The 19,227-nt window shown below is 38.7% G+C and overlaps 1 protein-coding gene across 1 annotated transcript in view; it reads left to right on the top strand.

Annotated features, from left to right (window-relative positions):
* The first annotated feature begins 6,193 nt into the window (after positions 1-6,193).
* Positions 6,194-19,227, top strand: part of LOC121318382 (transcription factor SOX-5-like) — a 210,847-nt gene continuing 197,813 nt past the window's right edge. Inside the window, exons 1-2 of the mRNA XM_041254971.1 lie at positions 6,194-6,235; positions 6,375-6,440. The gene's annotated coding sequence lies outside the window, so the exon portion shown is untranslated. The remainder of the gene's footprint in view (positions 6,236-6,374; positions 6,441-19,227) is intronic.

Below are 19,227 nucleotides of genomic sequence, written 5' to 3'. Positions count from 1 at the left end.
GTATTAATTTATTTGCTTTGTCTATTAGTATCCTCTTTCCCTCATCCATAATACAGTTTTAGAACCACATTGCGGAGCCCCTTATGAAACTGAACTGTCAAATAGTCAGTGCTAAGAGCATTGTAGCACAGCTGTTTCCAGACTTGCGCATCTGGCTATCCTCTTGCATAAGTATTTGTTAATAGTTATTAAACTGTTCTGATTTGTTCTTTTTTTGAATTCTGTAAAGTACAGTAGGGAGGTAGGGTTTCTGCGTCACTGCTCGTTGTGGTCCCTTGCTAACTTACCCTGTCACTGTCAGGGCTCACCAGGTTACCATTGAATGTGATAGACTTTGAAACACTGTGCTTTGCTGAATTCATTATGCTGTGGCATGGATTGGACTGGAAAAAGGCTGTTAACATTAAAAGGTCATTGTGGCAGGCTGGCGAGTGAATAGAGGCCCAGAGAGAGTCTGCAGTTTCCAAAAAAATACTAATTTTATTATAAATAAACAAAAATAAAGGTGCACAAGGGCAAAATAACAGATACTCAAACACAAATAAAGCAAAAACAAAACTCACAAAAATAAAGGTTTCCAGGCTGGGCAATGCCTTCACTGGTTTTAGCAAAATTCAAAAAACCACACACACCCACACACACCCACACACACACACACACCCACACACCCACACACCCACACACCCACACACACACACACACCCACACACACACACACACACCCACACACACCCACACACACCCACACACACCAACCTGCTTCCTCAGCTCCCTCCTCCCAGATGAGAAGCAGATGCCTCCTTTTATGTCAGGTGGCTGGGCGCTGATTGATCGTTAATTATACTAATCATCTAATCAACCCCAGCCACCTGAACACAGTGAACCCAGGCAGGTAGGGGAATTTAACCCCATCCCTGCCAATTTCTAAAGGGCAGAGCTGTGCTCTGCCACAGTCATAAAGAAGCGACAACACAGATTAGTCCATCCACTGACCACCATGGTGAAGGAAAGAACAGTATGGGCAAAATACAGATCTAATTAATAAGGTTTATCCTTGTATCTGCTCAGGCAGCAAACAAAATGACAAGTATGTGACAGACCAGCCAGTGCACCTGCAATTATGACATCTGATGGCAGTTATGTGTCTGCAAGTAGTCATTACTGGGTGGAGTTTTGTTTTTCTTTTTAAATGTGTTTCTAAAATGGAAGTAGTTCAATCTGAAAAAGGGTGAAACAATGTCTGTGTCTTGTACGTGTTGTATTAACTACATCAAAGCAGCCCTTATGTTCAATGTTTAAAGTACAGCATGTATGCCTGCCGTATGAACAAAGTTCTTCCCATAGACAATATTACTAAGAAAAGTACTTTTACTTAATTTAAATTTTGTATTAATAGATTAATGGATGCAGATTGAGTCTTATTAAAATAATGAAGTTAATGAACAATGAATCATGAATAAAATAATGAAAAGGGACCTACACAAAAGAAGTTGGAGTTATCACTATGCAGCAATAGCTGATTGCAGTCTTGAGTGGAGTATTTTTTATACAATGTTGAAAGAGTTAATAGCTTTTGTAACAGGGGAGATCTGTGCTGACTGTCTGGCGCATGCATGGTTATGCAGGAAGAGGGCAGCAGCCTTGTAAGATCTGCCTGTCCGTCATGGCGATGACATGGAGAGGTGGGAATGAGGGTGTGTTGGTTTTCCCTCTCTCTGAGTGGCTGAGAGGAGGGCCTTTGGGGATTGCTCAGACCATAATTACTGCGCATTCCGGTGCCCGTGATTGGGAATACCCTGAGACGCTGGCTGACAAGTAAACATAGACCAGGCAGAAATGCCAGTGGTTGGAGCAAGAGAACAAAACAGGCAAGCACGCCTGAGGAAGACAACTAGCTTAGAGAAAGAAAATAATACATAAAATAAATTGTTACGTATCCAAGGGAACGTGGTCCTAATTACTGTTGCCGGTATTCAGGCCACAGACAACAACGTGCTCTGTAGGCCAAAATAAATCAGTGCGTCGGACAGTTCTGTCTTCTGCCCACCACCCTTCCACAGCTTTCTTTCCATTTTTCTTTTCTTAAAATGGTCAGACTGACACCATGTTTTTGATAAAAATAAATAAAGAGCAGCATGTCCATTAGCTGTTACAAGCACAAAATTAGTCAAGCTATGTGAAACTTTATAGTTAGTGCTGACATGTAAGGCAGAGCACAAGGTGGAGAATTTTATCCCAGGACAGATAAATACGTGTCACTCCCCCTCCACCCTTCTCCCCCGGTGACACAGCATATATCCATCACCATGCTTTTAAAAGGTATGCAAAATGCCGATTACATTGACTTTTGTACCACCCCGCTCCCAGTTTAATGAATGTCTTATCAATATCAATCACCTGTGCTGTGACCTAATAGCACTATTCACAGGTGGAAACGGAAGGAGGGCATATTCAGAGTTGTTGAAGAAGAGACCTTCAAGAATAGATTGGATGCTGTCATGAACAATACTCTATAACCCTATCTGTGAACATAATAAGACCTTTAGCTAGCTGCCTGGAGGAAGGGCGGTCCGTTTAGACACGGATTCCCAGAGGCTTCATTTCCACTGGTAACTAAATGGTTAGGGGGTTTTTGTTTTTCCTTTCCTGAGTGCTAACGGACCATGCTTGCATTAAGTGAGCGAGCATAGGTGGGCCGAATGGCCTTTTCTTGTTCTAGAATTTCTTTTGTTCTTAACTAGACCCTCAGTGTTTAGATTTTTTTCATTTGGTGCCCCTTTTTCCTCTAAATTCATAAAACACCACTGCCTATTACTGACATCTGCTGGGACAGGTGAGAGTTAATCAGCTCAGAGTCCATAACAGCTGTTTGCAAAGGCTGCGTGAATACTGGCTTAAATTGATGCTTTGTCTCATCTGCATTTTCATAAAATGTAATTTCTTACCTGTTTAATAATCTGTTATGGGTGATTTTTTTGTTGCTGTTTATTTTATAATTCTGTACTAGCAATAAGCTTAGTTTTTTAAATAGTGGTTCGAAAAACAATCACTATGCAGGTGAAATTGCTACCCACTCTAGAAACTGCTTTTGTATAGAGATTTTCCATTTACTAATTCACAGAGGGGACAGGTGGAAAAAACCAGGCTAAAAACCACCTCACTTTTATTAAGATTTTAGGATTGTTTTCAGAAGCAGTTCCTGTGGTTAAAAAGGACATTATTTTTCAAGCCTGATAAATATTCTAGGATAAATCAAGAGTTACAATACACACATAATAGGATAGTAAACCTTTATAAATTTTTTTTGTGGTTGTAATGAGACCTATTTATTATTTTTAGCATTAAAATAGACACCAGTAAGTTTCAGGAAAACCAAGAGGTAAGGTTGAGGCCCTGTCTTGCTGGGAGAAGATGCCGCAGCTGAAAGTCTTACCAAGACTAAACATAATTATTATACATGTTGCTAAATTACACAGGGCTGCATATACATCCTACAGATAAATATTTATTATTGTGCGCAGAAGGTGATTGGAAGTTATAGTGACCTCCTACTCAGACCACCCCTATGAACAATCTACTGTCTTCAAAAAACTGTCACTTTGTGAGTTTATAAAAATGCTTATTAAATTCAAGACAGGATGTTGTGGTTAAAATGTTTGGGGTGTGGCAGGCAAGAAGGAGATGGGAATGTGGGGGGGGGGGTGGGGGGGGGGGGGGGTACTTGAAATTTGAGGGTTTCAGCTGTGTAACAGATGCAGCGCTACTGTCTACGGGGAGCAACACAAAATCCTCAAATCAGAGCAAATTCCATTTGAAAGTGATTAGCAAATGTGGCAATTGTGATTATTATATTATTGAAATTAATAGTCTGATAGCTTAAAAAATAGTGTCCCAAATATGAGTAGGAAATCACCCAGCTAAACCCAGGCATTTCTCTAAATGCAAATCCGTACACCGTTTGTGCATTTCTGGGAAAGAGTTACACAATATGCTTTTTCTTTGCTTTACGGATTTAAAAATGAGCACAGGGGTACTTACCACCACAATGCTCTTTATCTCCTCATTCTGTTAAGGCTATTTTGATAATGGTTTTAGAGGATCACATTCCCTCTACTTCCTCCTACTTTTCACAGATTTGCTTAAGGGTGTGAGTTAAAGTCTCCACAGGAAGTCTTAAAGTAGTGATGGGAGTCAGTGAGTTTCCGGACCTTGATTACGCTGGCTGTGGGGTCTTTTTCCTTGGTGACGGGGGCTGTGGTGTCTTCTTCCTTGGTGACAGGGGCTGTGGTTGTTTGTTTATGGAATGAAGATATTCAGCCATACCAGATAACAGTGCATGCAGCTGACCTAGGCAGGGGTGACAAGGGGGGTGTTTAGGGAGCAGTGGTTGTTGAGCTATCCTGTTTGGACTGTTCCAGGAGATGTCACCCTTAGGCAGCGGTGCAACTAGAAAGGAATACTGATCTTACGCACATTACATACATAGCAGCACGTGTGTTTTCTAAGGGAAGAAAATACTGAATTACTATACAGCAACTGTTGGAGGTGGATTCTACATATATCAGTTAGAGGTATACAGAAAAACAGTCACAATGGAGATCATTACAAAAAGCAATAATAATTGTGTAGTTACAATATATTTCACCAACAGGTGGTTCTTGGCTAAAAGTAAATACCTGAATAGGTAACCTATAAAACCTCGTACTTTATAAATACAGCTTGTAGTCTACTTAACCCCTTCATATGTAAGCAGAGAAACCACACATAGCACAGTGGAAGCATCAGTTGTGAATCATTTACTCTCAGTATTCAGACCTATTCTCTCCAAATGAAACTTGCTTTTGACATTTTTAATAGACTGGGAATCAGTCAGTGAAAGAGGCTGGTACCCTGGCACTGAATTCTATTCTATTATCTCAGAAACCCTGGGCCGGTTTTCACATTATTATAATTAAATTTTGGTTGTTTTAAAATGTTATTTTTATTAATTCATTGTTTACTCAACCTATGTGCGTGTCTACCCTGTCAGGCTCCCAATATTTAGCACCAGTCCCAGCTGTTAGCACATCAAGAGTACTTCAATTATCAGATAATTAGAAAAAAGAAATAAATAGTCATAATGATAAGGCTTTCCTCAATTATCCCCCTCCACTGTGCCATCCTTGAACGGGTTTCTTGTCATTTACCTTGCATTTGCATCACCTATTGACAGCCGATCTTTGAAACTGTTTATTGTACTCCTTTTGTCGAGCCGCTCGAGAGGAACAGCAACACAAAAGCCACCAGCCCCAGCGAGTGGAGGGATTTGCATGTGGCTGGCACCGCCTGAGAGAAAAAAATGATTGCTAATACATATTTATGTGGCGCAAATTTGCCATTTGTTTATGCATAAAATTATCATAGCATGGGGTGCTTAGCCAGAGAAAGTGGTGACCTTTTTAAAGTGTAATAGAAATAGGCTGTATTTGCTAAGAGCTCAGTGGATTTTCACTGCACTGGGGCTCTTGCCAGGAAATCCAGATTTTGCAGGTGATATCATTGAAATGGCAGGTGCTTGACCTAGTGGGCATGCTCTGACACTTCACTGAGTTGGAGATAAATGACCCATTTTTCAAGTGACTGTCCCCCTTTTGTAATCACATTTAGTTTCTATTAAACTATACATTTTTCAAGCAGAAGTGGGTTGATTTTCAGAACCAAGAAAGCTACTTTTCTTTATGACTGAAGCTGCAAGGCTGAACTTACCCCATTTACAGCACCTGTATTGCCTATTGTAGTATAAACCTCCACCCCTCCCCCCACCACCAAATTGTTAAACTGCCTCATTCAATCAACTTACTGAGATTTGTCAGTGTTTTAAAGTAAGTTATAAAGTCATATGCCCACATTTTGTTGCTTTTGCTAAAGTGATTAACTGCAGAGCAATAAAACTTAGCAGGAGGAGGCATAAAATATATATGACATGAGTTTGGGACTACCACACATATTTATCCTTGAATTTCCATGGCATCCTTGTCCACCCTGCGTGTATTGATTATGAGTTATTCCAAAATATAACAAGTAACGCAAGTAACATATAATTTGTATTATTTTTGGTCTTAGGTGGCTCTGTGGTCCAGTGGTTAAAGAAAGGGGTTTATAACCAGGAGGTCCCCGGTTCATATCCCAGCTCAACCACCCACTCACTGTGTGACCCTGAGCAAGTCACTTAAGCTCCTTGTGATCCGTCTTTCAGGTGAGAGGTTGTTGTAAATGACTCTGCAGCTGATGTATAGTTCACACACCATAGCCTCATATTTCATATCTGTAAAGCACTTTCTGATAGTGGTCCACTATGAAAGGTGCTATATTAAAGTTGTTGTATTATTTCTTAGGATTCAAGTTTCACTTAGATGGGTTTCCAGTCCCAATTCAAGATATTACAGTCTGTCCATTTGTAGGTAAGTACAGATTACTTTCTATAATCATGGATTTAAGTTTTTACTCACCACCTTACATTAGAAGTGTAACCATCTGTGGAAGCCCTCAATATAACACACAGAGTGAGTTTCAGGTGAAGGGGTAACCGAAATTGATTTACAAATAAACAAAGCAAAAACTGGTTCATGAAATTAATATGGGTACTGCCCCTTTAAATATAGACAACTATTTACTAAATATATTTATAGGTTCCTGGGAGAACCGCTCGTATCTACAAAAATATTTAAATAGTCAAGTCGGTGAATGAGTACAGGATCCGTGCTTCTGAAGCAATTTATGCAAAGCCAGAACCTGCTGGATGGACAGGTTCCCCCTGCTGATAGGAGGTGAACTTTTCAGTGCTATGAGTCCATCTACCGTGCCACATCATCATTTATTATTATTATTTATTTATTTATTAGCAGGCGCCCTTATTCAGGGTGACTTACAGTTGTTACGAAGTATCACATTATAAAATATCACTTTATAAAATATCACATTACAGATAAGAGCAGTTATAAAATACAATAAAATCAGTACTCAGTAAGAGCAAATTCAAATGAGAAATACAAAATACAGTAAATAATTACATTTGAGAGCGATTACAACTAGGAGCAGTTCAACTTAACTATTTGGTTATAAGAGTAAATTCCAATAAGAGCACGTAGTATAGTGTTGAGAAAATTTGTGAACCCCAGTGATAATTATGAAAATTCCATTGTTTTACCATGATAACCTTCTTGAATCAAAACCAGTCATTTCTTAAATATCCAATAGGGTTTATATTAACCAATTCCATGTCTTTTGAAACAAAATGATGTATGAATTAGACAAACAATGAGAAATTAAGCTCAATTAATGGGATAATTAGAATCAGTTGTTTAAATAATTAGGTAGATCTTCAGGGGTGAGTTTGGGAGGCCCCACCCTATATAAAGATCAGAAACTTTGTGAGTTTGGTCTTCACCATACAGGTGTGTGGAAACATGTCATGCCACGATCAGAAGAAATCTCTGAAGACCTCAGAAAAACAGCTATCGATGCTCCTCAGTCTACAAAGGGTTACAAAACCATTTCTAAGGATTTGAGGCTCCACCGATCCACTGTAAGTCACAAATGGAGAAAGTTCAAGACCACAGTCATTCTACCCAGGAGCGCTCATCCTACCAAAATCACTCCAAGAACAAACTGTAAAATCATCAAGGAAGTCACAAAGAACCCCAGAGTAACATCCCGGGATCTGCAGGACACTCTCACCTTAGCTAATGTGAGTGTTCATGACTCAACTATCAGAAAAAGACTGAACAAGAATGGTGTTCATGGAAGGATAGCCAGGAGGAAACAACTGCTCTCTAAAAATAACATTGCTGCCAGTCTGAAGTTCACCAAAGAGCACATAGACTTCTGGAACAATGTTCTCTGGAAAGATAAGTCAAATGTAGAACTTTTTGGCCTCATTGAGAAACGTTATGTTTGGTGAAAACCGAACATTGCGTTCGAACAGAAGAACCTCATGCCAACCGTCAAGCATGGTGGTGGGAGTGTGATGGTTTGGAGCTGCTTTGCTGCCTCAGGACTTGGACAGCTTGCTATCATTGACACAACCATGAATTCTGCATTGTATCAGAAGATTCTAGAGGAGAATGTCAGGCCATCCGTCTGTGAGCTGAATCTGTACCGAAAGTGGGTCCTGCAGCAAGACAATGATCCTAAACATACAAGCAGATCTACAAAAGAATGGCTGCAGAAGAAGAAATCTTGTGTTTTAGAATGGCCTAGTCAAAGTCTGGACCTAAACCCCATCGAAATGTTGTGGCAGGATCTGAAGTGACTGTCCATTCAGAGAAGCCCTCAAATGTCACCAAGTTGAAGCAGTTCTGTAAGGAGGAATGGGCCAAAATTCCTCAAAACCGATGTGAGAAACTGAACAACAGTTACAGGAAACGCTTCCTTTAAGTCATTACTGCTCAAGGGGGTGCCACCAGTTACTGAATCTAAAGGTTCACATACATTTTCACACATAGATATTGAATGTTGAATCATTTGTGGATAAATAAATGTTGAGAAAGTATCATGTTTTTGTGTCATTTGTTTAATCAGGTTATCTTTATCTATTATTAGGACTTAGATTAAGATCTAATAACATTTTAGGTTTGAAATATGTGCAATATGTGAAAATCCTAAGGGGTTCACAAGCTTTTTCTCGGCACTGTAAGTACGACAAATGGATCATAGATGAATGTATTCTTACGCCACTGACTGTTGACACCACTGCTCATAACACAGATACTGTAGCTTTCAGTCCCTTACAACCCAGAACCTTCTTCCAACTAGGTGACTTTATATTTTGTTAAATAGCTGCTCATATGTTCAATTAAACAGTTCAGTACATGTTTAGAACAAGGATCTGGACTGTTCCATTAAAAAATGAAGGACCTGGCTGAAACAAGATTCTGGGCTACCATACACTGTAAGAGCCACGATTTATCTCCACTGCATTTGAATTTAACACCTTTTGAATCAGGTTATTGTCTGTCCTATAACACTGGTAGTCATAACTGTATCATGAGCATAGAACAGCATGTCTGAGAAGGAACAAGCTTCTGGGAGGAAGACCCCTTCTGTTCTATATATTGAAAATAATTAAGATTAATTCCTGATGGATACTACTTAGAAATGTACCATGTTAGCGGGTTGTTTATTTCCTGAGACTCCACAGCACGGGGCTAGAGTAGAACACCCTGTCTCTTGGCAGTACAACACAACCCATTTCTCAGAACTGCCAGTGATACCCGTCTCCTCCATGGCAGGGGAACTGTAGGGTGGGCAGGGTTAAGTCTGGTTTCCATGACTACAGCTACTACTCAAATAGGATTTCTCCCACCCTTTGGACAGGCTGCCAGCCAAAACAAAAGTATTGTTTTAGACTAACATCCACATTGCACCAATTCCAGTCAGAGACCAAACCTATGGTACCACCCCCAATCCGCAGACAGAAGGCCAACTGGATGACGTGCTGTCTTTATTGTTACTGGAACAAATACAGGACAATCGAGAACTGTTCAGGTCAGGTATAAGGTTTACAGTGGGCAATATGAGTATAGGACTTTACTGCTGTACCACTATTATTTTCCAATTCCTACCTTACAGTGTTCATCTTTTTTATGTTGTATTTATTGTTTTATTATATATTATGTATTGTTCATTGTTGAGTTGGCATTGTAATGAGTACCCCATCAATTATCCAGTTGTTCTGGGTTTAAAATAGAGATTCCATACTTTGCTTACTCAGTTTAACCTAGGAAATGCTTGGATGTTCTAAATATTGGTGGGTAGATGGGGGGTTTTGAAAATCTATAAATCCCAGTGAAAGCTGGACAGCTGGTAGCACTGAAGCAGCTTCTTTAAATAACTTGGGTCAATCCAGATGATCTCTTAAAAAAACATAAATATATTGTATATAAAAGTCTCAATCATCTACATTGTTCCTTTACTATTTAACTTATTTTGGAAGGTTTAGTAATCATTTTAAGTGGCTGTATTCTAAACAGATAAAACATTGATAGACACTGTATTTGTAGATGTTTTAAATAAAGCTACATTTCTATCTTCTTTTTTCCTCATTGAGTGTATACAAAAGTGCACTGTTTAACACATATTACTGAATACTGTGTTTACCTCTGTTGTAAAAGTGTAAATATGTTGTAAATTAGGAAGCTTTATACTAAGCTGTAGTATACAAAAACACCATGAATGCAAACAATGGTTGATACAAACAGTTTTGCCGCTCAATGCCTTGTTAGGAAATGTCTTCTATGTGACTGTGCGTGGGTCATCACTGAATAATAATGAGTCAGCCACAGAGCATTGGGTGTTAACACGCCACACAGGCGTGCAGATGTATTTAACACAGGTGCTGCTACTAGGGTACCAGCAGTGGTAGCCATAGTATCAGATTTAATAAAGAAAACAAAACAAAGCTAAAAATAGAAGTTTGCCACACAAGGCGAGTGCTAGTCTCACTAAAAGAAACGTCCTGCTCCAGGAACCTACTACACTACATTACCCTCTCTATTCTGTTTGGGATCAACATCCTAATGTACTGCTATTTCTCCTGAAGTCCTGCCTCCCAGCGACAGTCCTGGCTGGGCACAGGCACCTTCTTGCAGTTGAAGGGTTCCATAGTTATCCTGCGGAGCGGACGCTCTCCTCCTCAATGTAAACAAAGTGCCCCTCTGTGTAGCATTGTGGTGCAGTCACCTCGATCTGTGGTGCAACCTCACTGGACACACCCCCCCCAGCCAATCCACACATCCCGATCAGCTCAGCGCCCAGGGAGCCTACCTGCTCATTGGTTGACAGCGTCTTCCTTGTCACCACGACTCACAGTGTACTTTGAGCAATTTCATTTTACATTTCCTTTACAAAGAGACACACATATATCCTTGACTCATATGACACATACCCACTCAGACAGGGAAAGCTGCTATTTTGTTTTTAATGCATGGTCTGTTTTCATTGATATCTCAGCCTAACCTTTTACTGTTTGATAGTTCACCTTAAAGTTATGTTTTTGTGAAACCTAATATGGAGTCACTGTAGTGATTGAGCCAAGTTCAAATAAACAAAAAATGAAGCACGTTAAAGTATTAGAAAAAAACAGGACTGAAGATTGCGGGGAAGTCTTGGGTAAAACTGTTGTTGAAATTTCAATTGTATTATGTTTCTATACATATTTATACAGTCTAATATCAAATGTAATATATACTTTGTATAACCATCCATACCAATGAATGCTTATACTGTCATCCCAATGATGGGTCCATCGTCCGTTACCACCAGCAATGTTTAGGCCAAACTGACTGTCAAAACAATACTTGGAGTCGCCATCTGCTAGCCAGCTCTAGTTAATGACAGATTAGGCAATCAGAAGTTGGTACAATCATCTGTTCTTCTTCTTGTTGAAGCAAAGTCAATGATCAAATGTAAGTTGAAAGATAAAAAATCCATTGAAGGTAACTGACCAAACATTTTATTTTAATACAATATTTTAATACAATGTATGTGTCTAGCTCTCAATCTTCTTGTTTCTGGGTAGAATTACTAAAAAGAGGATTCACTGGCAGTAAGATAAATCCCTTCTGCTTAATCAAAGTATGGTGTAATCATGCTGCTATCTTTAATATCATGATAGTGACAGGCAACCGTGCTGCAGAATTAATTGGCAATACTCTTTGGACATTGTTATCAAACCACAATGTTCATTAGTATTGATCAGAATATAAACCGCAAATCCATCGTGTATCTTTTGTTAATTCATTTATACATGCGTTTGTTATGTCACTGTTGTGTAGTTTTGTTTTTAGTGCAGGTAGGGCCTCATGTTCAAATGATAACAGTATAATTTGCATACATTTTAATATTTGTTGAAAAACTAAAATTTTAGAAAATCATGAGTATGCTTCACAAACAAAATGGGGATTCTAATGTATGCCTGTGTATGTATTATAGGTAATTTTGAAATGTGGGGTTCAGATTAAATTACTGCACGCATCTTTCTGTCTGTTTGTCATTTTTATTAGACATATGCCTATTAGTTTGCCGTCTTGTCGTCTATTCCTTGTATCGGTATAAATGGATACAGATTTTGCTTTTTGTTTTTGTATATTTATGGTATATATATATATATATATATATATATATATATATATATATATATATATATATATATATATATATATACAGTACTGTGCAAAAGTTTTAGGCAGGTGTGAAAAAATGCTGTAAAGTAAGAATGCTTTCAAAAATAGACATATTAATAGATTATATTTATCAATTAACTAAATGCAAAGTGAGTGAACAGAAGAAAAATCGAAATCAAATCCATATTTGGTGTGACCACCCTTTGCCTTCAAAACAGCATCAATTCTTCTAGGTACACTTGCACAAAGTCAGGGATTTTGTAGGTATATAGTCAGGTGTATGATTAAACAATTGTACCAAACAGGTGCTAATGATCATCCATTCAATATGTAGGTTGAAACACAATCATTAACAGAAACAGCTGTGTAGGAGGAATAAAACTGGGTGAGGAACAGCCAAACTCAGCTAACAAGGTGAGGTTGCTGAAGACAGTTTACTGTCAAAAGTCATACACCATGGCAAGACTGAGCACAGCAACAAGACACAAGATAGTTATACTGCATCAGCAAGGTCTCTCCCAGGCAGAAATTTCAAGGCAGACAGGGGTTTCCAGATGTGCTGTCCAAGCTCTTTTGAAGAAGCACAAAGAAACGGGCAACACTGAGGACTGTAGACGCAATCGGAAGATGTCCAGCAATGCAATCAGGTCAGAATTGGCAGAAAACAGTGGGATCCTGGTACACCCATCTACTGTCCGGAGAAGTCTGGTCAGAAATGGTCTTCATGGAAGACTTGCAGCCAAAAAGCCATACCTCCAACGTGGAAACAAGGCCAAGCGACTCAACTATGCATGAAAACACAGGAACTGGGGTGCAGAAAAACCATATATATATATATATATATATATATATATATATATATATATATATATATATATATATATATATATACAGATACTTATCCATCATGCAATACCATCAGGGAGGCATCTGATTGGCCCCAAATTTATTCTGCAGCATGACAACGATCCCAAACATACAGCAAAAGTCATTAAGAACTATCTTCAGCGTAAAGAAGAACAAGGAGTCCTGGAAGTGATGGTATGGCCCCCACAGAGCCCTGATATCAACATCATCGAGTCTGTCTGGGATTACATGAAGAGAGAGAAGGAACTGAGGCTGCCTAAATCCACAGAAGAACTGTGGTTAGTTCTTCAAGATGTTTAGGCCAGCCTACCTGCCAAGTTCCTTCAAAAACAAGGTAAAGGCAATCATTGAAATAAAGTGAAGCATTTGACCTTCGGTCTCATAATTTATGATGTCACAGAAACCCTAGAAGAATTATTTTCCTGTAACTCACTGAAGCGCACCTATATATCTATATATCTATATACATATATATATATATATATATATACAGTACCAGTTAAAAGTTTGAGTACACCTGCTTGAAACCAGGTTTTTCATGATTATCTGTGCTTTTAACTGTAACTTGTCTATAAACACTTAATATTTCATTATATGATACGTGTACTTATATAAGCTTATAATCATAAGTGAATTGCATTCAAAAATTTAATTTTTAAATGAAAATGTAAATCTTGTTAATTTCAATGAAATGTCCACCCAAAGCAAGGGGATTTCAATCTGAAGCCCAACTAAGTTAAAAGTCTGAAATGTGTATAACACAGTGTTAGAACACTGGCCTAAGTATAAAGGTGTCTTTGTTAGATGTTCTTTGTGTTAACTAGCAAGTTACCTAATTAACCTTTTGTCACCAATTATTGTTAACAAGTGAGGGTCCATGATTACAATAAATATAGGTAGCATAGGCACAAGTTTGTCATTCCTGAATGTAAGGGAGCAGAAAATGGCAAAATACGCAAATTACGTTAAGCAAAGAAAAATGAAAAAATGAAGGTCAATCTTTAAGACAAATCGCAAGATCTTTGCAAATGTCTGTAACTGCTATGGCCAAGACCATCAAACGATTTAAAGAAACTGGCACTCATGAGGACCGAACAAGGTCAGGCAGGCCAAGGGTGACCTCAGAATCAAAGAACAAGTTCATTCGAGTCACAAGTCTGCGAAAGCGACGATTAACTGCCCCTGAAATACAAGCTCAGCTAAATGCTACTAGAAGTACAGATGTTTCAACATCAGCTGTTCAGAGGAGACTGTGTGAAGCTGGCCTAACTGGAAGAATTTCTGCAAAGAAACCATTGTTAAGAGTGCAGAGTAAGAGGAAGAGACTTTGTTAAGAGTGCAGAATAAGAGGAAGAGACTTGCCTGGGTAAAAAAACACCGAAACTGGACGTTTGAGGAGTGGAAATCGGTCTTATGGACCAAAGAGTCAAAATTTGAAATACTTGGGTCCAACTCCCGAGTATTTGTAAGACACACAGAGGATGAGCGCATGAGTTCTACATGTGTGGTTCCCACTGTCAAGCATATAGGAGGCAGTGTCATGGTCTGGGGTTGCTTTGCTGGTGACAGAGTTGGTGATCTTTACCAAGTCCATGGCAAGCTCAACCAGCATGGCTATCATAGCATACTTCAGAGGCATGTACATCGTGTAGGGTAACTGTACATGACAGCTCTCATTCGGTTTGATCTGAGGGGGGGTCTTGTGTGCAACGAGGGCAAGAAGAAAGGGAACGGCTGTAATCTGGTCACTTATGTGTGGTGGCCAATCCCCCTCCCCCAGATTGCCTTCTGTCCTGGACTCGTCTGCTCCCCTCCCCCCACTCCTTATCCCCCGGTCACATTACCCTGCTAGCTTTCACTATCAGGTGTTGACAACACTATTTAAAATTCATGTTGGAGATTGGAAGACAAGGGAAGAGTGAAAGGAGACTGGGGGCTGGAACTGAAGTGGGATTTCCATATCAAAGGCAGAGGCTTTGGGTCCAAATGGTAATTAAACTGCCCGTATTTGGTCTCACTGGTTGGATCATAAAAAAAAAAAAAAAAATTGGACAGGGCTTTCAGGTTATGTTAATACAGTTCATCTATTTAATTAGGGCTTTGGTGGGTCTTTGTTTACAATTGACATCTTTTCAAGTAAAAAAAAAAAAGAATCCACAAATGAAATGAAATAAAATTTGGATGGTTTGGGTAATAATGAGGTCCGTTGTGGGTGGGCCTTTGAAGGTAACCCCCCCCCAAAAGGCTGGGATGAATAAGAAATGAGCGTCCTGAGTTTGAGGAAAACCTACTGACACCTACTGAAAAAAATTATTATGGAGAGCAGGACTGGATTGCAAGACTGAAACATCAAAAGAATGTCTAACAGAAAATAAATGATAAAGCCACAAGCAAGAAGAGGAACCACAATAAAGAATGAACACAGGATTTACATGTATACTGATATTGCAGTCAGTTGCAGTAATATCATGATGCAGTATTTATTAACAGGACAGATAACAACTATTAAACTGCCTATCGTTTGTGGATTTAAATATTCTCTATTGTTCGTTATGCATTATATTCCATCAAAAAAAACAAAACAAAAAAAAAAACTGTACAACAAAAATTTATGAATGAATTGGTTTCTAGCAAATAAAAAACAATATGCCCTAATAGTTTGCTTCTGTGCTCCTGTAGTATCCTCCTGACACAGTACTTAGGTTAGACCTAATTCAGAGGTCATCATAGGATAGAACCCCTAGGCTAAAGCATTTGGCTAGAAAGGCTGTTTATCAAGAAGTTAGGTAGATCTGGTTAGAACCCTCTCTCATAGGGACTAGAATATGCACTTTGGCCCGCCGGATCTTGCTGGAGAGGAGACAACGGCTGTACTATAGGTTCATTGCTTCGAGTCCCAGTGGTGCCTCAATAGACTCATAGACATGCTGTGTAGAAGCCTGTAGGTGGAAAAACAAGTTTTCAATATATATATTGAAAAGGTGAAAGGGGAAAGGTGTCTGAGCGCATTGTGCGACACCCAAGATCGGTAACTTACAGGGAACCATAAGGCTACCATTCCCCAATTTGTTGTGCATGAAATATTGAAATATTGAATTGAATATTGTAGAAACTTGTAGAAAATTAATTAAAAATAAAAACTGAAATAGCTTGGTTGAATAAGTGTCCACCCATCTTGTAACAGCAATCCTAAATTAGCTCAGGTGTAACCAATCACCTTCAAAATCACACAGCAAGTTAAGTGGCCCCCACTTGTGTTAAATTGTAGTGATTCACATGATTTCAGGATAAATTCAGCAGTTCCTGTAGGTTCCCTCTGCTGGGTAGTGCATTTCAAAGCAAAGACTCAACCATGATCACCAAGGTGCTTTCAGAAGAACTCTGGGACAAAGTTGTTGAAAGGCACAGATCAGGGGATGGGTATAAAAAAATATCAAAGGCCTTGAATGTTCCTTGGAGCATGGTCAAGATGATTATTATGATGTGGAAGGTGTATGGCACCACCAAGACCCTGCCTAGATCAGGCCGTCCCTCCAGAGTGGATGACCGAGCAAGAAGGAGACTGATCAGAGAGGCTACAAAGAGGCCAATGGCAAATTTGCAAGAGCTACAGGCTTTTATGGCCAAGACTGGTCAAAGTGTGCATGTGACAACAATATCCCAAGAACTCCACAAATCTGACCTGTATGGTAGGGTGGCAAGAAGGAAGCCATTACTCAAGAAAGCCCACCTTGAATACCGGTTGAAGTAAGCAAAAAAACACTCGGGAGATGTTGTAGCCATGTGGCAAAAAGTTTTGTGGTCTGATGAAACTAAAATGGAACTTTTTGGCCTAAATGCAAAGCGTTATGTTTGATGCAAACCCAACACAGCGCATCACCCAAAGAACACTATCCCTACTGTGAAGCATGGTGGTGGCAGCATCATGTTATGGGGATGTTTCTCATTGGCAGGGACTGGGGCACTTGTCAGGATAGAAGAGAAAATGAATGGAGCAAAGTACACCTTTCAGCATGACACGACCCAAAGCACATAGTCAAAGCTACACTGGAGTGGCTAAGGAACAAAAAGGAAATGTCCTTGAGAGGCCCAGTCAGAGCCCCCACCTAAATCCAATCGAAGATTTGTGACACGGACTTGAAGATTGCTGTCCATCAGCACTCCCCAAGGAACTTGACAGAGCTTGAACAGTTTTGTAAAGAAGAATGGTCAAATATTGTCAAATCTTGGTGTGCAAAGTTGGTAGAGACCTATCCCAACAGAGTCACCGCTGTAATTGCTGCCAAAGGTGCTTCCACCAAGTATTAACTCATGAGGGTGGAGACTTATCCAATTATGATCTTTCAGTTTTTATATATATATATATATATATATATATATATATATTATATATATATATATATATATATATATATATATATATATATATATATATATATATATATATATATATATATATATTTTTCAATACAAACTTTTTTCTCCTTTACAGTGTGGAGTATGGTGTGTAGATAAGTGGAAAAAAATCCTAATTTAAATGCATGAAACTGAGACACTGTGAAAAAACTTCAAGGGGGTGTAGACTTTCTATAGGCACTGTATACATGTGAAGTGAAGTGAAGTGAATATTTCTAGTTTGACATAGTTTTGTAAATTCTTAATCACCCTAGTTTTAAGATGATCAAACCTCACAAGTGCCAGATGGCTTTGAGGAGGGAATGGTATATCTGTTGGGTAGAGTGCTTTTGAATGCAAAATTGGGGAGCTATTCATCTCCTGTCCTTTTTCTGTTCAAAAATCAAGCATACCATTTTGTGTTTAATAATAAGGGTGCTGCATGGTCTCTAAAATGATTATAAAAATGTAATTCTTGAACTGCCCGTTGTGTAGTCTCATTTGTTTCCTCTGGATTCATTATCAGCAGAAGAAAATGACTTGAAAAGGGGAGAGAAGATGCCAGTCAGAATGACATTTATTTTGTGCTACAAGGAGGCACTACAGCGGGGTCCTGTGTAACGCTGTTGCCCGTGTTGTAAAAGGTCTTGTTACAGGTTGAATGCTGTGATTAGATTGCGTTGAGCACCTTGCTGTAACATTGATGGGAGCAGCTGGAGGCTAGGGTGTTTGCTTTTACTTTAGATGCTTTAGAAGAGAAGACAGACAGTCACTATAAACAGCTAAGAATTTCTGTTTGTCTGATAATATGATTGAGCAAATACATTCTGGTTAATAATCTGATAATGGAAATGAATCTAGGAAGCTAAACTAAATGTGAGGACTCTTGTAGTATTTCATGATAACATATATTACTCGTGTACTTTTGGAGCACAAAATCTTTTTTGTGTTTCACTCAGTAAGATGCGTACAGACACCAAGTATAAGGAATAAGAGCTTCTACCATGCAACATATTTATTGCTCAAATATGTTAATGTTCAAATATTTCAGATAAAACTAACCATTGACCTTATTGTAGGGCTGCTAGCCAGTAAATAACAACAAAAATTAATTACCAAGAGAAAAAAAAAATCTGTAGAGTGTATTAAAGTATGAACTTTGTATCTTTTACAATTTCAAATTTATAAAATTATTCTTAATTGTTATTGTTAACGAAGAGCTAAAATATACTTTTAATGCCTGTCCTCTGTTTATACTCTATGTGTAATTTGGACTGGGGAGTTGAAAATGGATAGTAATGTATATTTAGTCATTGTTTGTGTCTGCTTTTCCTGTGCAAGAAAGAAATGGTCTGCCAGTTTTGTGAAGTTCATTTCAAATGTATGGGGAAGAAGAAAGAAAATAATGCTTTCGTAACTGAGCTGCAAATTGAAAATGTAATATTAACATTAAGATAAGAAAGTCTTATTGAGTAGTGTACCCTACAGTCAAATGAATGCAGAAAACAGTGCGTGCACATACAGAGACTACTCATAATCATGTAACAATTGAGCAGTACCTGAAAGGTAAAAAAAACAAACAAAAAAAAAACAGATTGTAGCCAAATGCACATGAAAACATCTATAGGAAACTGTAGCGTGTGTGATAAAAGGTTTGGTGCAGACTGATGTGATATCAAGGTAGTTATCGTGTTCCACATATAGAGTGTGAGCAACAGACGGATATACGGACATGATAAGCACATGAAGGTCCCCATTTTATCAATGAAAACCATACAAAAAAACATATAAAGTACATACATAT

Source organism: Polyodon spathula, chromosome 7 (genome assembly GCF_017654505.1).
Source record: "Polyodon spathula isolate WHYD16114869_AA chromosome 7, ASM1765450v1, whole genome shotgun sequence".
Taxonomy (NCBI): Eukaryota; Metazoa; Chordata; class Actinopteri; order Acipenseriformes; family Polyodontidae; genus Polyodon; species Polyodon spathula.
The sequence above is the reverse complement of the archived record's forward strand: the minus strand, read 5'-3'. Positions and strand labels throughout refer to the sequence as shown.